The following is a 21,392-nucleotide window of genomic DNA, read 5'->3' as shown; positions in this document are numbered from 1 at the left end:
CCCCTGCCCCTAGGAAGTCTACCTGATCCATGGCGGCGGGGCGGGGCGCGGACAGACACACTGACAAGAGACTAATTAAAGTTACTAGTGGTTTTTTTTAGAAGCTGGGGCAATCTGTGAGTAGATACCAACAGGATATTAAGTCAGATATCTTTTATTGGAGGGACAGTGTTCTTTGTTGAGGTCCCTGCCAGCATGTGTCCTAGAAACAAATGCAGAGGCTCCCCGCTCAGATCGAGGGCTCCCCCAGTTGGGAGGGGCAGCTCCAGGTTGAGACCTGCTTTCTTCCAAATGCCTCCTTCCCCTGCGGGCCACTTTCCAGGTGAGCAGAAGCAAGGGGCAGTCCAGCATCCTGTGCACAAAGGATAAGGTGGAAAAGAGCCCACGGGTGGGGGTGGGCAGGCAGGGAGGGCAGCTTGAGCCCCGGTGTCACTGTGAGCTCCTAGGACTCCTCCCCACACGACTGAAAGCCTCTCCTTGATTCAGTCTCAGGATGTGAAAGTTAAAAAGGCCCTGAAAGATCAGCGCATCCATCCTTCCTGTCATCTGGCTGCAGGGTTCTTGAGGAAGAAGTGACTTGCTCAAGGTCACACAGCTAGTCGCTGTGACTCCTAGGTGACCTTTCTTCCTCTCCTCCTCATTGTCTCTAGGCAGCCTCAAAAGAGCCAACCCTTTCCTCCGGTGACAGACAGCAGCCCGAGACTCAGGGCTGGCAAACAACAACCAGGCCACACGTGTGCAGAACACAGTTAACTCTTGCAATTATTTCCCCACCTCCGCGCCTTTGTTCACACCATCCCCCAGGCCCAATATGCCCTTCCTCAATTTCTGCAGCTCCGATTCCCATCCGGCACTACAAATATCACATCCTGTTCAAAGCTTTACCTGCTCTCCCCTCACCTGACGAAGGCTCACCTCCCTCACCACCTCCTCTTCTTCATGCTTTATGTGCTAAATTCACGCCACCATCTGTTTTTGTGTGGTTGGTGAGCTAAGGATGGTTTTTACACTTTGTTTTAATGATTGGGGGGAAAAAGTCAAAAGAAGAATGATATTTCATGCCATAGGAGTATTATATGAAGTTCAAATTTCAGTGTCCACAAAGAAAGTTTTATTGACACGCAGCTACACGCATTCGTTTATGTGTTGTCTGGGTGGGTTTTGCATCATGAGTTGTTGTGACAGAGTTCCCATGGGCCATAAAGCCTACATGATTTACTGTGTGGTCCTTTGAAAGAAAAGTTTGCTGACTCCTGGACTAAAGGCTTCACTCCCCTTCAGAGGGAATACATTCATCAAGTTCCTTTCAGAAAAGAATGTCACAGACTCAGAGGTGCCTGGAGGGAGCCGTGGAACATCAAATACAAACTCTAGATTTTCATCAGAATGTTCTGGCCCATGATGTGACCTTGAGTAAGTCACTTTTGCTTTGTGGATCTCAGTTTCCTCAGCCACACAACAAGGGGGGGGGTGGGGGGGGTGTTGGCCGGCATGGCCTCAGGCCCTTTCTGGCCCTGTGATTTAGAGACTCAGCAGTGTCCTGCATGTCCAACTCACATACTTTTGAGCAGGCACCATTCTGATCATTTTCTCTCAGGACAAGACCTCACAGAAGGCGCCCCTCCTCAGCTGTGGTTTTCCCTACCATGTGGGTCCCCTCATTTATACCCACCTGCCCCACCCCCGACCCTTCCCTTCTGCTGCCCTTCTCTCTGAATTCTTCTCCCTGTAAAATGAAGACAGCCTCCTCTGAGGAAGCACCCCTACCTCAGTGGTCCAGGAGCTTCTACTGCGGGGGTAGGGGTGGGTAGAGGAAGGGAGAGAGGGACTCTCAGCTCTCCTTGGCTCCCAGAGCCCACAGCAGACAGGCAGGAGACAGGGCCAGCCCTCTCCGCACCCCTGCTCTACCAGAGGAAACAGCCCCTCTCTGCCACTTCCTGTCCCAGGGGTTTCAGCAGTTTCCCCTTCAGGGCCTGCTGGCCCTCCCAGCCCCGCCCCTGCCCCACACAGGTCAGAGAGTGCAGAGAAGGGAGGGGCCCTGCGAGTGAGTGGGGACGATCCCTCACAGGAAGGCTGAGGAGACAGTTGTCTACACAAGGGGACGCCCCAGCAGCTCTTCTGCTACCCTGCTTGGGCCAGGAGAGCCAGGACCTGGGTGGGAGGTGGAGCTGCCTCCATAAACCCTCTCCTGTTAGCAGATACATAGACGTGAGCTCATCACTTCACCTGGTGATCACCTCGGGGAGCAGAGTGCGCCTGCTGGGTAAAAGACTGGGCTGTAAATGCTGAGGTCAATGTCCACCTGGGCTGAGGGCTAGCCCTGGGCGGCTTCACATGGGGAGATGTGTTGAAGCAAGAATGCCTGGGGAAACCAGGCCAACCACAGGGGTTATTTCAGAGGAGCAGGTGACACTGAAATGAATGGCACATCGTAACTTTGCATGATTTTGTCCCTAGCACTGAGGGACAGAGGCAAAAATGGAGAGCAAAGTATTGAGTCAAGGGTGAGTCAAGGGTGGTGGCATTTTCTAGGTGATGGAACAGGAAGCTATCACAGTCCATAGCCACTGCTGATTTGGTGTGGTGACTTCTACTTGTAAATGCCTCCCAGTTGCCTTTGCAAGGTGCTGCTCCTAGCAGTGGGGCTGGATGCCCACAAGGGACCAGGGCAGGTGACCCAAGGCCATGGGTCAGAGGAGCAGTAGCTGCCTGAGGCTCTGCACGTCTGCCCAGTTGTTAGTTCTCCTGAAGACAGGTTAGTTCTCCTGAAGACAGGTTAGAAGTACATGACAATGGTTCTAGAAGCCTCAGTGCTTGGGATGAGGTCCTCATAGTGGGTAGATGCAACCACCTCAGCCCCCTGTGGTAATACTGTTCCATGAGGTTCAAGTAGCAGTGAGCAGAGCTAAGGGGACCCATAGAAATGGTGGCTCTGAGAAGACCAACAAAAATGGATTGGAAGATGGTCTTGCTACCTCTCTCGGCTCTGAGAGATCATCTTCTTGGGCTTTTGACCAAGAGTCCAGACCAAGCAGGCCTCCTGTCAAGACAGCAATCTGGCTTTGCCCTCTGCCCTCTCCCTCTATGCTTCCAGGGCCAGAAAGAGCCAGCACCCCTGCCATAGGACCCATTGCCTGTGAGGGGACTGCCTGCTCCGCCCCGAGAGTTGGAGTGAATACTGCTTCACAGCTGGTATGGAAGATGCCAAGGAAGCGTCAGAGACAACATCTGGATGTGCACCTGGGCCCCTGCCAGCCCCTCCCTACATCTGCAGTGCAAACCCAGGGCCAGGGCTTGGTTACGAGCCCAACTCAGAACTGGTGGCACGTGTTTGGAAAGCACATCTGACTGGGCGGAGGAGGTGGAAGCGCTTGAGATCGCTGCCAGCTGAGGGCCAGTGCTTGCGGGGTTGGCACCAATCTGAGCTAGGGCTGGGCCCAGGGTGGTGGGTGTGGCCGCCGTGGCCTCGGCCGTGGACCTGTGGCGGGAGGGGCAGGGGGGCATGGGTACTTGTTTAAAGCGGGCAAGGTTTTCCTTTTGTGCCCTCGGATATCACTCCAGGCTGCTTCCTCTGCTTCTGGGGCAGGGGACCAAAGAGTAACCATTACAGGGAGACAGGACAACACAGATTTACATCTACTGAGTATGAGCGTGGGCTTGATGTCACGCCAGGCACTTTCCATAGGCTATCTGTTTTCATTCTTACAACATCCCAAAGTAGCTAGTCACTGGCAGAGCCCAGGTTTGAAGCCAGGTTTATTTCCAACTACTGTGGTCTTTGAACTTTGTTTTCAGTTACATGTATTTTGGTAGTAATCCTGTTTTAATAGTTCCATTTTACAAACAGCACAAGTGAGACCTAGCAAAGATGAGGTAACATGACCAGTGTCACACTGCCTGTCAAGAATTGAGGCAGAACTCAAACCCAGGTCTGTGTGACCTCAATGTCTGTGCTCTTCCCATGCAGCCCCATGCTGGTGACCATCTGCTCAGAGTCCTAATTCTACACCCAGGGTTGAAGGCTCAGAGCCCCTGTAAGATCCTTCAACTAAGGCTTCCCATGTCCCAGTCCCTTTCAGGCTCCATGTGATAGGTGAAACCTAATTCCCTGGGCAAAGATGCACCCAAATGGAGATGAGTTGAGCCCTTGTGGAGGATAAGTACTGTGGAGTAGGAGTGATGAAGTTTCTGGTGATGAAGGAGTCTGCCGCTATTCCTGTACCTTAGGAGCCTGTTTCCAGAGGGCTCCTGGCTCCAGACCCGGAGTGGCCTAGGCATGGTCCCTGCCCCATAAATACACACTGGCTCTCAACTTACACATAATTTAAGTCTGGGTTCTTATCTCAGGGTGTTGGTTCACATGTTTACTCAAATATTTATGGAAAGTCAGAGCTGAACACCTCATAGGTGCCAGGTCTGTGGCCTGGGGCCTATCGTTGGGCCCACCCTATTCTCTGTGGTAAGGTCTATTCGCATGTAAGTCCCCCCAGTAAGCTGGGTTAGCGCATCTGCCTAAACGATATTGCTGGGGTTTTTTCCCCTCAAAACACTTCCATAGGAAGTGTCTCTTCAAAATTGAGGCTCAGAGGTTGGGGGAAAAGGGCGAGTGACTGCTACTGTGTATAGTTTCTTTATGGGGTGATGAAGACAGAACTGCTCAGACCACACTCCAGGTCTTCTTACTTCTGACTCCAAGGCTCCCTTCCTCCCATCAGCCTCCCCCATAACCCTGAGCAACCATAACTGCTGAAGTTTGGCAAGTGTGCAAGGCAGCATGAGGCATGGTGGCGGGGTCTTAAGCAACATGGTAGGAGTAGAAAATGCTCTAGAGCTGGGCCTTTAACCTAGGTCTCCATGAGCATGGCCAGGTCCCTGCCCTTCTCTGAACCCCAGCATCCCCATCTGTTAAGTGAAGTGGGTGAATTTGGTTTTCCTTCACAAAAGGCTCTACCAGCTCTGACCCTTTGTGGTTCTTATTATAAAGCACTGCAGGATGGAAGAGACTGGCATGTCGGATACCAGATTTTTCTTGGAGTGCTGCAGGGAGCTAGCTAGCTGCGACTAGGTGTTCCAGCTGATGCTCCTCACAGGCATGGTGACAAGCAGGACTTTCCCGAGAAAATCACAAGCTCTCTGAGGATTCCGCAGCTCGGTTTCTCTATGGGGGGATGGGGGTGGTTTGGACCTGATTTCACTCCTCCCCACCCGCTGCCCCTGCCCACCGGCGGTGCTAGGTGGTAGAATAGCCCTTCATGAGACTCACTGATCACATCCTTTGGAGATGTCGTGAACCATGTTCTTGGCCGAGTGCCCAGGCCACCCCCAGTTAGCGCGGAGCTTGCCTCCGCGGTGGAGGGAGCGATCGCTGCTGGCCACCAATCTAGTCCCCGCTGGACAGGATGTTTCCACATCAAGCCCCACTTCCTGCAGCTAGGCCTGGGCTCCGGTTTCCCCCTTCTCCTGCCATCTGGTCGCCTGCCCTCTGCCCCTTCCTCTTGCTCGGTGTTTACAGGCTGCCTTATCAGCCTGGGGAATCTGGGCCTCACCCAGTCGGCTGCCCCGCCCCGCCCGGCGCAGCCGCCCCGCCCAGGGCCCTACCTGCTGTGGTTTCGTCACTCCAGGCCGGCACCCCCGATTCCCTCCCCACCGCAGGCAGGCCGGGGGTGTGGATGAAGCCTTGCGGCCTCCCAGAGTGAAACCTGAATATTCATAGCGAGCCGTCCACTTGGTCCAGGCATTCTCTCTCTATTACCACGGTCTCTATCTGCAGGCTGTGGGGATAGAAATGGGGCCCTCGGGCTGCAGAGGAGGCCAAGTTTGGCCTGGAGAGACTCCGCCGACAGCTCTTCTGTTCTCAGCCACCCAGAAATAAGCGGTGCGGGGCGGGGAGCAGCACGAGGGTGGAAGGCTCTGAGGCTGTTTTGTTTTTAACTGAAGAGTACTCCATGTTCCAGGTGAGGCCGGGGAGGCGGGAAGGCTAGGGAAACTGTGGGCACAGACTTGAGGGCCTCCTGGGTTCTGCTGTTGTCTCCAGCCCACCCAAAGGCTAGGATGAGGCCTGAGCTAACCACTGAGCAGGTCCTATGACTTCCCCTCAGAGTACAACGGCTTAGATTTTTCCATTAAATGAGTTTGAATCAAGGAAGGAGACAGTGGGGGCCACTGGGTGAATGAGCATGCAGGAGGTGATGGATTTCTTTTCCAGCACTTTGGGCTAAAACCTTGAAACTTCAAGTTCTGACCTGTCCCTAGGCAGCTCCCACAGGGACAGAGCCTGCTTGCTAAAGCTGACCAATCCTGATAGCCAGAATCAAAGCCACAGTCCAAACCCGGATCCTCCCTCATCTTTCGGTTGCTTCACTGAGAAGTCAATTAAAATATGTTCAGGCGGTAGATTTCAGGCATTCACAGTATAGAAAAAAAATGCCATACTTCAAAGAACTTTTATGAAACTGTGTTTTTCTAGGTCTCTGAGATAGAATTTAATAGTTTGGGGCACTTGGGTGGGAAAGTTTGGAAAAACTCTGCTCAGGCAATTTTGCCATTAATGGGCTATGTAACCACAGGCATGCCATGTCACATGGCTCTCACAGCCCCGGGCTTCCCCCGCCCCCTCCACCATAGATTTCATGCTACTCAGAGCTCCTCACAAGCTTACTGACCCTAGTAGCAGTCAGGGCTCCACAGGTCATCCCACCTCCCCAGGAACAGCTTCCCACCACTCAAAAATAATAAACCATTTAGTGTTAATGTGTTAATGGGTGATACTGGGTTAATGTGTCACCTCTCTCCTCAACACATTTTCATTTTAAAAGGCCATCTGGAGCTACCCTGCTTTAACCTAAGGAATGGCTCTGCAGGTTAATAGGGGGGCAGGTGAGCGAAAGAGTGTTTCTTGCTGACTCTGCCTCCCATCATACCATTAACTCTGGAGCAGGCCTTCCCCATCTCCTCCCCATGCCTGTAGTTTCTGTTGGGAAGCTGTATAGAGGGGATGTGAAAGTCTTTGAAAAGCTAACCAGGCCTGGGGCAGCAGAAAGCCCATTTGACTGGGCATGAGGAAGAATAAGTTCCAGTCAGGGCTCTGCCTCTGCTGAGCTCCTCCCCCAGCCTCTGAGCTGGCACCAGCTCCTACTCCAGGGCACACATTTAGATCTATGGCTGTGGCCACACCAGCCAAGCTCAGCAGGGCCTTACAGTCCAAGCTCATCTGCTTGGTTTCCAAAGGTCTTTCACAGTCTGACCCCACCCTACCTACTCAGCCTCATTTCCCATGATTTCCCAACTCAAGCCTGGGCTTCAAGCCCAGTGGTCTCCTCATGGTCCCCTGAGGGAACATTCCAGGCTCATTCACGGAGTTTCTCAGGCCTGCCAGGCCCTTGCTGCTCTGTTTTAGTTAATCAAACAGTGCCCGTCCAGCAAGGTCCCAACCAAGTTCCCCAAATCCATGGAGCTGGTTTTGCCCTGATAACTAGCGCCCACACCCATGGGGCCCCCTTCTAAACTCCCAGAGCCCTTAAATTCCACCACAAGATCTCTTAATCCCAGGCAATCTCGAATTTCTCTTTAATTATTTCATGTGTATGTCTTATTTCCCCAACAGGCTGTAAAATTCATGGGATCAAGGTCTATTTTATCTTCTCCTGACTCTAACACAGGTCTGGGCATTCATGAACTAAGCCCATGTAAATTCTCAGCCCAAGTGAAATCTCTGGAATAGAGACCCCGAGTCCTGCTAGATCTGAGGGCTATAGTCTAGGGGTGGGGACAAGAATAGAATTAGGGAACAAAGGTCCCCAGGCTTAAATATTACTTGTCTTCTCTTGCTTCAGGTCTCTACTAAGGAAAACACATACCAGCTAGAGTCATTTATTCCAAACATCATCAAGAGGGCAGTTGATCAATCAGGTCATCATCAAAGCACTCTCTCTTTGTACAAACCACAGTGTTTCTACCCCGTGAATATTGGGTGCTGGTCTGATCACTGAACCCTCGGGAAAGACTTCAAAACACTGGATCAGTTCTAAGAGCTAAAATGATTCAAGAGAATGGGATTCAAGGATAACTTTTTTTAAAAGAGGCCTTTTGTTTGCTAGACAGACAAGGTTGAAAAGGGATATGACTGGCATCTAGAAAATGATAATCATGGAACACTGCACCAAAAATAGGTATAAACGAAGGGCAAATAATAAATGGTCCTATTTTGCAAATGCATGGTAAGGTTAAGGAACTCTTTACTGAAGGATATCAATGAAAAGATTAAGCATCTTCTGAAAATGACAGTAGCATCAGGCTCATCCATGATTATAAAATAAGATCACAATAGCACAGCTAAACATATCTGTTATAACAATTAATGTAAATAGAATAAATTCTCAAGTATTAAAAGAACATGATATTATAAATAATCCATAAGGATATATTGCACAGCACAGGGAATATAACCAGTATTTTATAATAACTCTAAATAGCGTATAACCTTTAAAAATTGTGAATCACTATGTTGTACATCTGAAACTTATATGCAACCCACTCCAGTATTCTTGCCTGGAAAATTCCATGGACACAGGGGCCTGGCAGGCTGCAGTCCATGTGGTGCAGAAGAGTCAGACACAACTTAGTGACTAAACAACAACAATATATCAATGAAAAATTATACTGACAATCTGATTCTAAAATTCATATGGAATTGCAAGTGACTTAAAATAGGCAAAACAACTTTGGTTTCTTCGTTCTTTTTTTTTTTGGCTGTGCCATGCAGAGTGTGGAATCCTAGTTCCTCAACCAGGGATTGAACTCACGACCCCTCCATTGAAAGCTCGGAGTCTTAACCACTGGACTGCCAGGGAAGTCCCAAAAACAACTTGGATAAAGAACAAAGTTGGGGGACTAATACTATCTGATTTTGAGAATGATTATAAAGGCTACAGTAATCAAAACAATTGGTACTGGCATAAAGATAAACAAATAGATCAACAGAACAGAATATAGAGTCCAGAAATAAGCTTATGTAAGCTGGATGAAAGGACAACTGTATTAGACTAATGATAGCTTTTTCAACAAGTGATGCTGGAATAACTGTATACCCATATTTTAAAAGAAATCAAATGGATTTCTACGGCTCACCATAGAGAAAAATTAACTTGAAATTGATCAAAGACCAAAATGTAAAACCTAAATCTATAAAACTTCTAAAAGAAACTGTAAGACAAAATATTTGTGACCTAGGGCTAAGTAAAGCATTCCAAGATACAACACCAAAAGCATGATCCATAAAAGTCAAAATTGACTGGACGTTATCAAAATTGAAAACTTCTGCTCTTCACTGTGAAGTGAATGAAAAGATAAGGCACATACTCAGACAAACTCTTTGCAAAGCATGTATCTGATAAAGGTCTCCTACCTAGACTATATAAAGAATTCTCAAAACTCAACTATAAGAAAACAAAAAAGTCAATTAAAAATGGGCAGAAAATTGAACAGATACATCACCAAAGTAGATATATAGATGACAAATAACAACATGAAAAGATGTTCTACATCATCAGTCATTAGGGAAATACAAATTGAAACCACAATGAGATACCACTGCACACCTATTAGAAGAACTAAAATTTTAAGACTGCCCACATCAAGTGTTAGCAAGGATGTGGAACAAATGGAATTTTAATAAATTGCTGATGAACTGTAAAATGGTACAATGACTTTGGAAAACAGATTGATAGTTTCTTAAAAAGTTGAACCTACAACTACTATATGATCCAGCCATTCCACTCCTAGGTATTTGACCAAGAGAAAAACACACATATAGCCATAGAAAGATTTGTACAAAGAAGTTCACTGAAGCTTTGCTTGTAATAGCCAAAAACTAGAAAAAAATCAAAACCACCACCAAATGTCCATCAACTGATGAACAGATCAACAGTATATGGTATTGTCCAGACAATGGAATTCTACTTAGCAATAAAAGAATGAAATATTGATGTAGAAAACAACATGGATGGATCTTAAAATAAATGTGCTGGATGAAAGAAACCAAAGAAGGAGAGAATACAATCGATATGATTCCACTTATATAAAACTCTAGAAAACGCAAACTATTACAATGAGTACTGAATAAGCCCGAGAACTCAAATGCACAGTGTAGTAAATGTAAACAACAATATTGTATTAACAGTCATCAAACTTGGTAAGAGACTAGAACTTAATCATTCCAATTACTAAATAGAGAGGATAATTACGCAATGATAGAACTGCTAATTATCACTATGATATATAATCATATCAAATTACAATGCTGTACACCTTAACTTTACACAATGTTATATGTCAAATACAGACGGTCCACAACTTAATGATGGTTCACTCGAGACTTTTCAACTTTACAATGGCATAAAAACGTTACACATTCAGTAGAAACCCTACTTCAAATTTTGAATTTTGATCTTCTGTGATCATAAGAGTAAACAACCAATATACTTACAACCATTCTGTACCCAGACAACCATTCTGTTTTTCACTTTCAGTACAGTATTCAATACATTACATGAGCTACTCAACACTAATACTCTGGCCACCTGATGCAAAGAGCCAGCTCATTGGAAGAGACCCTGATGCTGGGAAAGATTGTGAGCAGGAGGAGAAGGGGGTGACAGAGATGAGATGGTTGGATAGCATCACCAACTCAGTGGACATGGATTTGAGCAAACTCTGGGAGATAGTGATGGACAGAGGAGCCTGGCACGCTGCAGTCCATGGGGTCATGAAGAGTCAGACACAACCTAGCGACTCAACGACAACAACAGTATTCAATAAATTACATGAGATATTCAACACTTTATTATACAATAAGCTTTGTGTTAGATGATTTTGCCCAACTGTAATTTAATATAAGTGTTCTGAGCACATTTAATGTAAGCTAGGCTAAGCTAGTGGAGAAGGCAATGGCACCCCACTCCAGTACTCTTGCCTGGAAAATCCCATGGATGGAGGAGCCTGGTGGGCTGCAGCCCATGGGGTCGCTAAGAGTCACTTTTCACTTTCATGCATTGGAGAGGGAAATGGCAACCCACTCCAGTGTTCTTGCCTGGAGACTCCCAGGGACAGGGGAGCCTGGTGGGCTGCCGTCTCTGGGGTCACACAGAGTCGGACACGACTGAAGCGACTTAGCAGCAGCAGCAGCAGGCTAAGCTATGGCACTCAGCAGGTTAGGTGTATTAGATGTGTTTTCAACTTCCGATTGGTTTATCAGGATGTAACTTTATCATAAGTCAAAGAAGATCCGTACATTTCAATTAAAAAATGCATACTAATCGACAGTCACATAAAGTAGATAAGTAGATAAGTAGTTGCTCAGGATGAGAAAGAGGGATCGCAAAGGGGCGCAAGGAAACTCTTGGGGGTGATTAGTTTCATGAGTATATACATATGTCAAATATTATCAAAGCGCACACTTTAAATATGTGCAGTTTATTGTGTGTCAACATTGCCTCAATAAAACTGTAAAAGAGAAAGAAAAAGGTCCTCAGATTGGGTAAAATAACAACAGCAGCATTTACTATGTAATTTTAGCAAATAGTATTATTGCATAATTTAACTATGCAGTAATATCATATGACAGCAGTGAAGACAAAAGAAGCAAGAATACGCATCTTCCCTGGAAAACACATTCCTTGGTGCCACCCGTGGAGACGAATTCTGAACCTGGGAAGTTACCGAGTGTGCCGACTCGAATGTATTTTGTTGTTTTATCTTTGGCTCGCTCCCATGCCTGCTTCATTGTCCCACCGAGCCTTCCAGGCCCCTAGAGCTCAGCCCATGTGCTCTTTCCTCCTTTGAAATGCCCTCTCACCTCCAGGAAGCCTTCCCCAATTAAGCTGAGGAGGGAGAAGAAAGATCTTCCTCTAGATATGCCCTCCTTGAACCCATTATTACCTATTCTCCAAACCTTAAGTGCCACAGGCTTGCTGGCACTTCAGCTCTTGCCTGCTGTGAAGCTAAGTGCATGTGTATGACCAGAGCTCCAGAATCAGGTTTAGATTTGCCTGGGCCTACCGTGTTTTTTTTAGGATCAGGGTGGCGCCAAGAAAGTGGTCACTTAATGAGACAGGTGTTTTCTGTGCATGGATTCTCACAAAATCAGTAGAGCTAAACTAGCCTCTCCGGGGGCATTATGGAAAAAAGGCATTATCTGCTAAATCTATGTCTTAAGTACCTCCTTGTTGTCAGGTCATCAGGAATCTGGGGAGGTTAAGACTAATTGCCCACTCTCCCATCCCTCAAGGCCTAGGGGCGGGGACCAAGGGACAGAGTGAAGTAGCTCAGGGGTGGTTCAAGGGTGGTCTAGGGCCTCCTGCCCCTGTGGGTGGCCACAGGCACCTCAAGCAAACGCCAACCCATTTTCGAGCAGATGAAACCTCCAAGTTACTTTCTGGGAGGCCTTTGGAATGGGAATGGCCTCCCAGCCCCCCAGGAACTCTTCTGGGCAAAGGCAGGGTCCCAGCCCCAACCCAAGACCTCAGTTCTAGTGAAAGAAGGGAGAAAGTGAGCAGTGGTTGGCCAGTCGGCTCCCAGAATTCTACACTCAGTAGGGTAAGAACAACAAACTGCTGCTGCTGCTGCTAAGTCGCTTCAGTCGTGTCTGACTCTGTGCGACCTCAGAGATGGCAGCCCACCAGGCTCCGCCGTCCCTGGGATTCTCCAGGCAAGAACACTGGAGTGGGTTGCCATTTCCTTCTCCAATGAGTGAAAGTGAAGTTGCTCAGTTGTGTCCGATTCGTAGTGACCCCATGGACTGCAGCCCACCAGGCTCCTCCATCCATGGAATTTTCCAGGCAAGAGTACTGGAGTGGGGTGCCATTGCCTTCTCCGAAGAACAACAAACTGATGATTGCTAAATACTTGCCAGGGGTGGAACATGAGGCCTCCTCTCAAAGGAACAAATTCACTCTTATTCCTGCAGCAAATGAATATCAAGATGAACATGGTGACGAGATAAAGATGACAAAGTTAATAAAAATGTTCAAGACTTGATTTCTGCTCTTTACTACAGCACTGCTTGTAGTAAAGAGAAAGATTTTATTCTGATTTTTTTAAATCAGAAATATTTTACTACAAACACACACACACACACACACACACACACATCTTTTTCCACATCCCTCTTTATCTAGTATGATGGCAGAGTTAACAAAAAGTTAGCAGAAAGATGTAGAAAATCTCCCTCTTGCTTTTATGAATGAGCATCGCGTTCCCTGCCAGCACTGCCAGAGAAGCAGTTGATCCCTGGAGCCTGGTAAAGTCAAGGGTGTGGGAGGAGGAAACGATAAGAACAACAACAACAATAATAATAGCCACAGAATAATAGCAGCTCACACTTACTGGGTGGTTTCCGTGTGCCAGGCATCATGCAAAGTGCTTTACAGGCATTATTTCATTTAACCCTCAGCAACCCTGGGAGAGTGATTATGTGATCAGTCCACAGTCACACAGCCAGTAAGTGACAGGCCTGGGATATGAATTCAGAGAGCCTGAGCTCTTCCTCCTCAGGACAATACCACACAATAGCATTCTTGAGAAGAATACAGGGCTCGACTGGAAGAGGAAGGGAGCTTTGGGAAGGGCAGGTGGAGTGAGAAGTGGGAAATGGCAGCACTGGGACCTAGGGCAAAGCTTCCTCAGTCTGGGCAAGTTGTTTAACCTCTTTCTTCTTGTTGGTCTGGCTGAGAAATGTTCTGGCACTTTCCCTAGTCAACCCTAGTGCATCTGCCAGGGAAAGTGCCGCTCCCTGCCGCTTGACCCTCCTCATCACCCTGAGTGAGAAGGCTGGGTAAGGTCTCTGCCAAGAAACTCACCTTAGGACACAGTTTCCCCGGATGAGAAGTCAGGGTACTCTGGTGTGTCTCCGTGGTTTTGCAATGTGCTGGGGAGGGCACATGCCCAGAGAGCAGAGAGAGGAAGACTGATGCCTGGAGTGGTGGGGAGGGGGTGGTATACATGTGTCCAGCTGTTTTCATCCAGTTAAATCTAACAAGGATCAAGTCTCCTCGGCATGTCCAGCCAGGAGAGATGCAAAAGTCACAGAACAACTACACGGCTAGTCCTTGCCCTTGCCCAGGGGGTCCTGACAGAAACATGTGGGACTCTCTAGACCTTTTAGCTCTTGGCTGGCTGAGAAAATGAAAATCTCCATCCTCTACCTGAACCTCTGGGCTCCCAGAGAAATCCCAGGACGCTGGGGAAAGTGAGACTCAACCAGTTGGTGCTGGTTGTGCACACCTGTGGTAGGGCAGTCATCCTGTCCCTTTGCTGCCCTCCGCCTCTTTTCCTCCTCTCTCCCCTCCAGGGCCTGTGTGTGGTGAGGGGAAGTTCAAAATGAAATCCCCTCCGCCTGGAAAAGCCTGGCCACCCTTTGTGTCTCATCCATCCGCACTGGGCCCTCCACTTTGTGTATCGCCCAGAGTGGAGCTCGGGCTTTGCACTGAGCCACCCACATTGGCTGTCCTGATCTTTTATGTGACACGCATGTCCCAAATGATTACCGAGGCTTCAAAGGTCAGCAGGTAGCCAGGGAAGAGAAAGGCAGCTTTTCTCCCTTTTCTGCCTAGCTGGATCTCCCCCACAGTGCCCCACCCCTTCAAGGTCTAGCTCAGAGCCGAGGCCGCACAAAGCCTGTCCTCGCTCTTCCTCCAGCTGCTGCTGATCTCTGAGCCAGGCCGCCTCTGGCCCCTGCTCCAAGGAGCACAATTTAGCACCTGACCAGCCACAGTCCTGGCAGCTTGTCCTCACCTCGGATTATTTTCAATGTCTTAGTCATCTCCCGCCACCCTCTTCCCTTGTCTCCCCCACAGCGCCTAGCAAGGGTTGGGCACACAGTAGGTGTTAATAAATGTCTGTTGAATTGAAACTCAGCGGCTCCTATGAGGTCAGAACCGTCATAAGCACCCCGACCAGCAGTTCCTTGGCAACCAGCACTGGGGTCCGAGCTACAGGGCATGAGTGGAGAGGCCGCTATTACAGGCCACACAAGACTCAGCGGCTGGAGATTTGCAGGAAGGTTGGTGTTGATGAGAAAAGCCCCTGACCCTTAGGAAAGCGCCCATGGGATTCTGGGTACCTTGTGTGAGTTTCTTTTCTCCCCTGCAGAACTAGTTTTAAGTCTGAGAACCACAAAGGGAATACATTGGCAGTGAAGCCAGAAACCTCTTTGCAGCTTAGAAATCCTGGAGAGAGAACCAAGCCTGGGTTGCGGTCAGGCCCAAGACTGAAGGAAGAAGGCTGCCCAAGGCCCTTCTGAGCTTGGTGGGGGATCTCAGGGTGGGGGCTAGGGGCATAGCAAGTAGGGGGTTAGAGGGGCATCTGGGGGTGGCCCTAAGTAATGCCATCCTGTCCTGGAACCCAACAAATCACAGCACTAGATGCTTGCCACCTGTGGTCCACACAGGAATTGGGTCTCCTCGTCCCTCTTGTTCACCCAAATCTCAGGGCAGGCCTCTGTCCAGGGGTAGAATCCTGACCAGAATCCAGCCTGGATCCCCACACATGGAGAAGCCTCCAAGTCTGGGGTAACTGGCTCCCCACATGGGCTTTGAATTATGGTTATTTATGTAGATGACCTAGCCATCCTCTCTGGTCTTCTCCCACATCCCCCACCCTGACTCTGGCCCACACCGGAAGGTACACACAGTTCACAGTGGTGTCTTCTTCACCTCTACATTCCCCTCGCTCATAGCTCTGTGGGTAAAGAATCCACCTGCAATGCAGGAGACCTGGGTTCAATCCCTGGGTTGGGAAGATCCCCTGGAGAAGGGAAAGGCTACCACTCCTGTATTCTGGCCTGGAGAATTCCATGGACTGTATAGTCCATGGGGTTGCAAAGAGTCGCACACGACTGAGTGACTTTCACTTTCACTTTTTACTTTCAGTGCTGGGACTGGTTCTCAGCAAATGGTTGCTGAGTTAAATCTGAGTTTTAGGCCCCATATTAGACAATACCATAAGGTTAGCTTGCACTTATGGTTCTAAATAAACAGCTTATGTGTTTTGATGTATTTGATCCTTGACAAAACCTTATGAGGTAGGTCTGATTTGACAGATGAGGAAACTGAGGCACACAATTAAATGGGATCACACAGTTAGTAAATAACAGAACTGGGATTTAGACCCAGACAGTCTGGCTCTAGGGATAGGAGGCAAAATGAAAATGTTGAGGGGAGAGAAGGGGGTTGGCAAGGACCAAGGCCAAACTTCTGTGCAGGGATTTCCCTGGGAAAGCAATCCCCTCAGCCTGTGTCTGGCTGGGCCTCTCAGGGAGGCCCTGAATTTTGCAGGCTAGGAACATTTTGGACATCCCATTAATCAGGCCCATGAATGAGAGGTCACAGCACCCTCATTTTGAGATTCCAATACAGGACAGAGGAGACAGAAGCCCACCACTTAGCTCCAGGCACCGAGAGGGCTGCTTTCAGGCCTCCAGTCTGTCCAGGGGTGGGCGCCAGTTCCTGAGCAACGGCGGAGCAAACAGTGCAGCAGTGGGAGGAATGCCAGACATAGTTGCAAACAAGCCACTCCTCCCGCTCACAGCTAGAGGCTGTGTGAGGGTGGCAACGTGGACCCTGCTCAACGCCCCCCCCCCCCCACACACACACCTCCCCGGCTTGAACCCAGAGACAACCACTTGTAAGGCAGCCTCTTCCCCACACTGACCAGGAGAGGAAGTCCTCCAGGATAGTTAAGTCCTTCACTTAACTCAAGAGAGCTCCCCTTCAGGCTGTTACTGCCAAGGGTCTGCTGAATTAATGGTTGAGAAAGCACCTTCTAACCAGTAAAACCCTACTGTTCACTGTGAGGAGGAATTTGCATTCTAGTCGTACAAATGGAACCCTGGGTATTTTCAGTCCCAATGTATCCTGTCTCCCCAAAGCAGAGAGCCAGATCTGATCCCTTCACCGACCCCCCCAACCTAGCACTAGGGCCAGGGGTCAGCTCGCTGGGGGTGAATCCCTCATGGGCGTGCCCACCAGCTGTTGGGGCCGAGCAGTGGTGGCTCAGGCCCTGGGGTGGTGACTTCACTTCCGCTCCAACCTCCCCAGCACTCCTCCCCTATGAGGCCCCACCAGGCCAAAATCGAGAAGTCCAAGGTTAACTGTTCCTCCCCACTTTAAGAGCTAATTAAAATGATTAGCCACAATGAAGTGTCAAACATTAACCAGAAGAAGCTGCAGGACCAAACAGGCCTCTATCTCGGGCAGAGATGAGGGTCAGGACCATCAAATCCCACGGCTGGGATGTGGGGGGAAAGTGGGGGGGGGGTCGGGATGGGGGGCGCGGGCGGCGAGGTAGAAGCTGGCTGAGGCGCGGAGGGGATTAGGGGGTTAGGAGGTCACCCTGGTCAGGAGGGCCGGGCAGGGAGGGCAGGGCGACAGAGTTAGGTAGGGTGCGATGGAGGGACAGGCAATCCGAAAAGCAGCCGCCTCAGCAGTCTCCCAAAGCAAGGCGCGGTCGGCAGGGGACCCGGCGCTGCGCGGCTGCCGAGTCCACGAGCCGGCGGCAGAGGAGGGAACACAGAGGCGGGAGAGCGGGAACGCGGGAGCGGGAAGGCTGGCGGCCGGCTCACACGGAAACTCCGGCCCCTGCCAAGAGGTCTCTATTTTGGCGATCCAATTATCCAAGTCATAGGTGTGTGTGTGTCTGTGTGTGTGTGTGTGTGTCTGTGTATGTGTCTGTGTGCGCGCGCACGGGCGCGCGTGTGTGTGTGTAGAGAGAGAGAAAAAGAGAGAGTGTGTGTGTTACCCTAAGGCGCCTGGTCCCAGAAGCCCTAGGGGCCGCCAGATCAATCTAGCAGCCCCGCCACAAGGAGGCCGACCGCCTGCCCTCGGGCACCGAGCTGCTGCGGCAGGCTGTCACAACCGGCCCTGTCACGGACCTCGGGCTGTCCGGGGAGCGGGCAAACCCGCCCCCACCCCGACAGGGGAAATCGACTGGGCTTCTAACCCGGGACCGGCAGCCCGGGTTCCCCAAAGCACACGCGGTGGGGCGAGGCAAGGGCGGGACGCAACACGCCTCAGCTCTCCCACCCTTCCCTGGGCCCCTCAGCCCCTAATGCCCCGGGGCCCCGGCGTCCCTGTTCCCGCTCTCTGGTAAACTTTCTGAGGGCCCCGAAGGCTCGGAGAACCGGCGCCATCGACGTACCTGAGACTGCGCGGGCTCCGTCGCGGGGCCGGGGTCGACCGCCGCGGTCTCCTCCCTACTCGGAAGGCCGAGACGCGGGGTCCCCAGCCCGGCCGACCCGCCTTCTCCCCCTCGGAAGCCGGGCCGGGCGAGTGGCGCCGGGACTTCGGCGCCGGCGAAAGGAGAAGTGGAAGTTGAGCGCAGCGCCGGGTCGGTCCCCGCGGCCGCCGGGGCCACCGTTCCCCTCCTTCCTCCCCTCCCTCCTCTCCTCCCTGCCTGCCGGCCCCCGCGGCCCCGCGCCTGTGACTCACCTCGGCGCCGGGGCAGGCTGGTCCGGGCGGGCGAGGCGCAGGGCTCTCCCACACGTCGCGCCGCCAATGGCAAGTTGGAGGGCGAGATGCAAATACCAGGTGAGACGACGGCGCCCCTTATAAAACGACTCCGGGGGGCGGGGTGGAGTGCCCGGGGAGCCCAGACGCCAGGCCGAAGGAGGGGGCGGCTGGGGCGCCCGCGGAGGGGGCGCGAGCCAACGGAGACCTGCGCCGAGACAACCGAGCGAAAGGGGAAATTGCGCTAGAGACACACACGTCCCCGCAGGCGGCGGCTGGGGCGGGCGCGAAGGAGGCAGGGCGGGAGGGAGGGAAGAGCCGGAGGGAGGGACCGACGGGAGGGACGGCGGGCGGGCGGGGTGGAGGAGGGCGAGAGGGAGGGACGAGGCGTCTTGGTGGAAACAGCGCCCCTCCACCCCCGGCCCGCCGCGGTCGCCAGCACGGCAGGGGGAGCCGTGCCAGGGGCCCGCGCGGCCTCTCCTTCCCCTCCCGGCTCGCTGGCCCCCGGGGGCCGGCGAGAACCTGGCTCCCGCGGAGCTCACGTCGCGCGCCCAGCGCCCCCCACGTGGCGCGTCCCGGGGCCCGCAGCTCCCGCCGGGATGCCCCACACCGTGTCTCATAGAAAAAAAAACAAAAACAAAAACAAAACCATTCCATTCCCGGGGGACTCCGGATGGCTATATCCGGCCCCCTCGGTTCCTCGCGCTTACCGGCTTTGGCCCCAGCCCCGCGCTCCCGATTGTTATTGAGCGCCTGCGGTGCGGCGGACCTGCTCGAGGGCGGGCCGAGCGGGTAGGTGAGGCCGGGAGATGCCCGGAGGATACAGTTTGGGGACTATATGCCAGACACCGTGGAATCCCGGGCCAAATGCCTCGTGCACTTGGCGCGACTAGAGAGTTTTGGGGATTTCTTAGGGAGGTCGAGCCTAGGGCTCCAGATGAGGGAGGCCAGGAGGATATGAATGCGGGGAAGGACTGGGGGGAGAGGGCTGGTGCAGCAGGTGCAAATGTATCGAGTTAGGGTGCTGCAGAAAAACTCGTGCCCCCTTCTGTCCAGAGCCAGGCTTCTCTGCTTGATGTATCTATTTGAATCCAGCCCATTCTACCTCCCCCTAACCCTGTCCTCTCACGTGCCTCAGCATCCATCCCAGCCCCCGCTCCACCCTACCCCCACCCACTCCACCCCACCCCCACCCCACCCCACCCCACCCCACCCCACCCCTCCCCCATCTAGGAGGCCCTAGGAGGGAGTTGACTAGGAATTGTCATTTCTGGCTCAACATGGTCTGGAGGAGGGGCCCTGCTAGGCCTCAGCCGGCATCTCCCTCCTCCGCAGAACGCAGCAAAGCAGAAAAGGCCCCAGGGGAGGGGGGCCCTCTGCGGGGGTGGGGGTGGACTAAGGACCTGAGGTCCAGGGGCCTGCTCAGCCACCAGCATGTCCGCTTCCCCAGCCTTGGGAAAGGAGAGTCCCTGGCACAGGACTGGGGAACAGGAGTGTTGGGTGACGCTGCCGAAGGTAGCTATGGATTACCGGTTTCCAGGGAAAGACCTAGGGGCTGGACTGGGGCACCCGAACACCTTGAGACCTCTTGGCCACCTAAAGCTAAGTCCTTGAAAGAAGTGCCCAGAGAAAATTTCCACTCCTTTTCTCTTGTAAATGAACACACTTTCCCCAGGGGATTCTGGGTCTGAAGACGCAATTTTCCTGCCAGTGAGGCTCCCCTCTCAAAATTGTGGTAGATCTCAGCCATCCCTAAGGGGCCTTTACTTTGACCTTCACACACGCACATACACACAGGCGCGCGCTGGGGGAGGGGGCGGGCACAGGCTTTCCCATTTTGCTAAGAGTTCAGAGGTCTCTAACATCAGACAGACCTGGGTTCCTATTCCAGCTTCACCATTTACTGACTGTGTGTGTCTTTGGACAAGTCGCTTAAACTCTCGGAGCCTGACTTTCTTTATTTTTAAATTGAGGAAAATAAGAATCTATCTCCCAAGGCTGTGGGGAGGCTTGAATGAGATAGTCTGTCTATGGCAGTGCCTGGTGCTTAGTAAGCCCTCAATAAACGTTAGCTGCCTTTAGCATCATCTCCGTCTCATCTCGTTTTTCTCAACCCAGCTCTTGGGAGAAAGTGTGCAGGGCTGGAAGCTGCTGAGAATGGTGGCTGCCTCCTATGAGTGTTTGTGGTTTAAACCAAGCTCGAGGCCTCAAGGTTTGGAAGTGCTAGAGGAGAGGTCTTCTTGGGAAGGGCAGAGAGAGAGGATGACACGGGCACCATGAGGACCTGCTCACAGCCCTGATGCCTCCCAGTGACCCGCAGCCCATGGCTTGTGGGAATCCCAGAAGTTCCCACCATCCACAGCCACTAGGAACTAACCACAGCCCCGTGACCTGGGAGGTGCAGCCAAAGCAAACCCCACCCCCTTGAGGGAAACCTGGTGCTGACCTCGCCTGAGGGAGCCCTAGGCCACCTGAATGACCTTCCTGACTCCAGGTCAGCCAGGCTGCCGTTCCGATGACCTTGCTGCTCCCCAGCCCTCGACGTCGGGTGAGCCCCAGCCAGGTGGGGCCAGCGGCTGAGATCACCACTCCTGACGACAGCCACCCTGTCTCTGCCAACTGCTCATTCCCCGACTTGGCAGGAATTCCCTGTGTATGCCCAGGCTGTGCCATCCAGCGTGCCCTCTCAGCCTCTCTCCTTCCAGCCCTGTTTCCCCTCACTTTCCAGCCCCAGTTTGATCCTCTCGAGGCTCAGCACCGGGGTCCCCTGGGGAGAGGTGGGACCACCTGGCTGCCCAGAGCCTGTGTAGGGCCACCTCCCCGCTTCTGCGCTCCACTTGCCTTTCCACCTTGGCCACTTCCTCAGCCCCTCTATGTCGCCTCTTTTAAGCAGCG

The 21,392-nt window shown here is 51.7% G+C and overlaps 1 protein-coding gene across 2 annotated transcripts in view; it reads right to left on the bottom strand.

Annotated features, from left to right (window-relative positions):
* Positions 1 to 18,780, bottom strand: part of ELF4 (E74 like ETS transcription factor 4) — a 36,287-nt gene extending 17,507 nt beyond the window's left edge. Inside the window, exon 1 of one of the 2 annotated variants that reach the window (XM_027533593.1) lies at positions 18,480 to 18,780. The gene's annotated coding sequence lies outside the window, so the exon portion shown is untranslated. Of the gene's footprint in view, positions 1 to 18,189; positions 18,380 to 18,479 lie in introns of those variants that run through there. The other variant, XM_027533594.1, reaches the window with a different exon arrangement.
* Between the last annotated feature and the right edge of the window lie 2,612 nt (positions 18,781 to 21,392).

Source organism: Bos indicus x Bos taurus, chromosome X, assembly GCF_003369695.1.
Source record: "Bos indicus x Bos taurus breed Angus x Brahman F1 hybrid chromosome X, Bos_hybrid_MaternalHap_v2.0, whole genome shotgun sequence".
NCBI classification, from domain to species: Eukaryota; Metazoa; Chordata; class Mammalia; order Artiodactyla; family Bovidae; genus Bos; species Bos indicus x Bos taurus.
The sequence above is the reverse complement of the archived record's forward strand: the minus strand, read 5'-3'. Positions and strand labels throughout refer to the sequence as shown.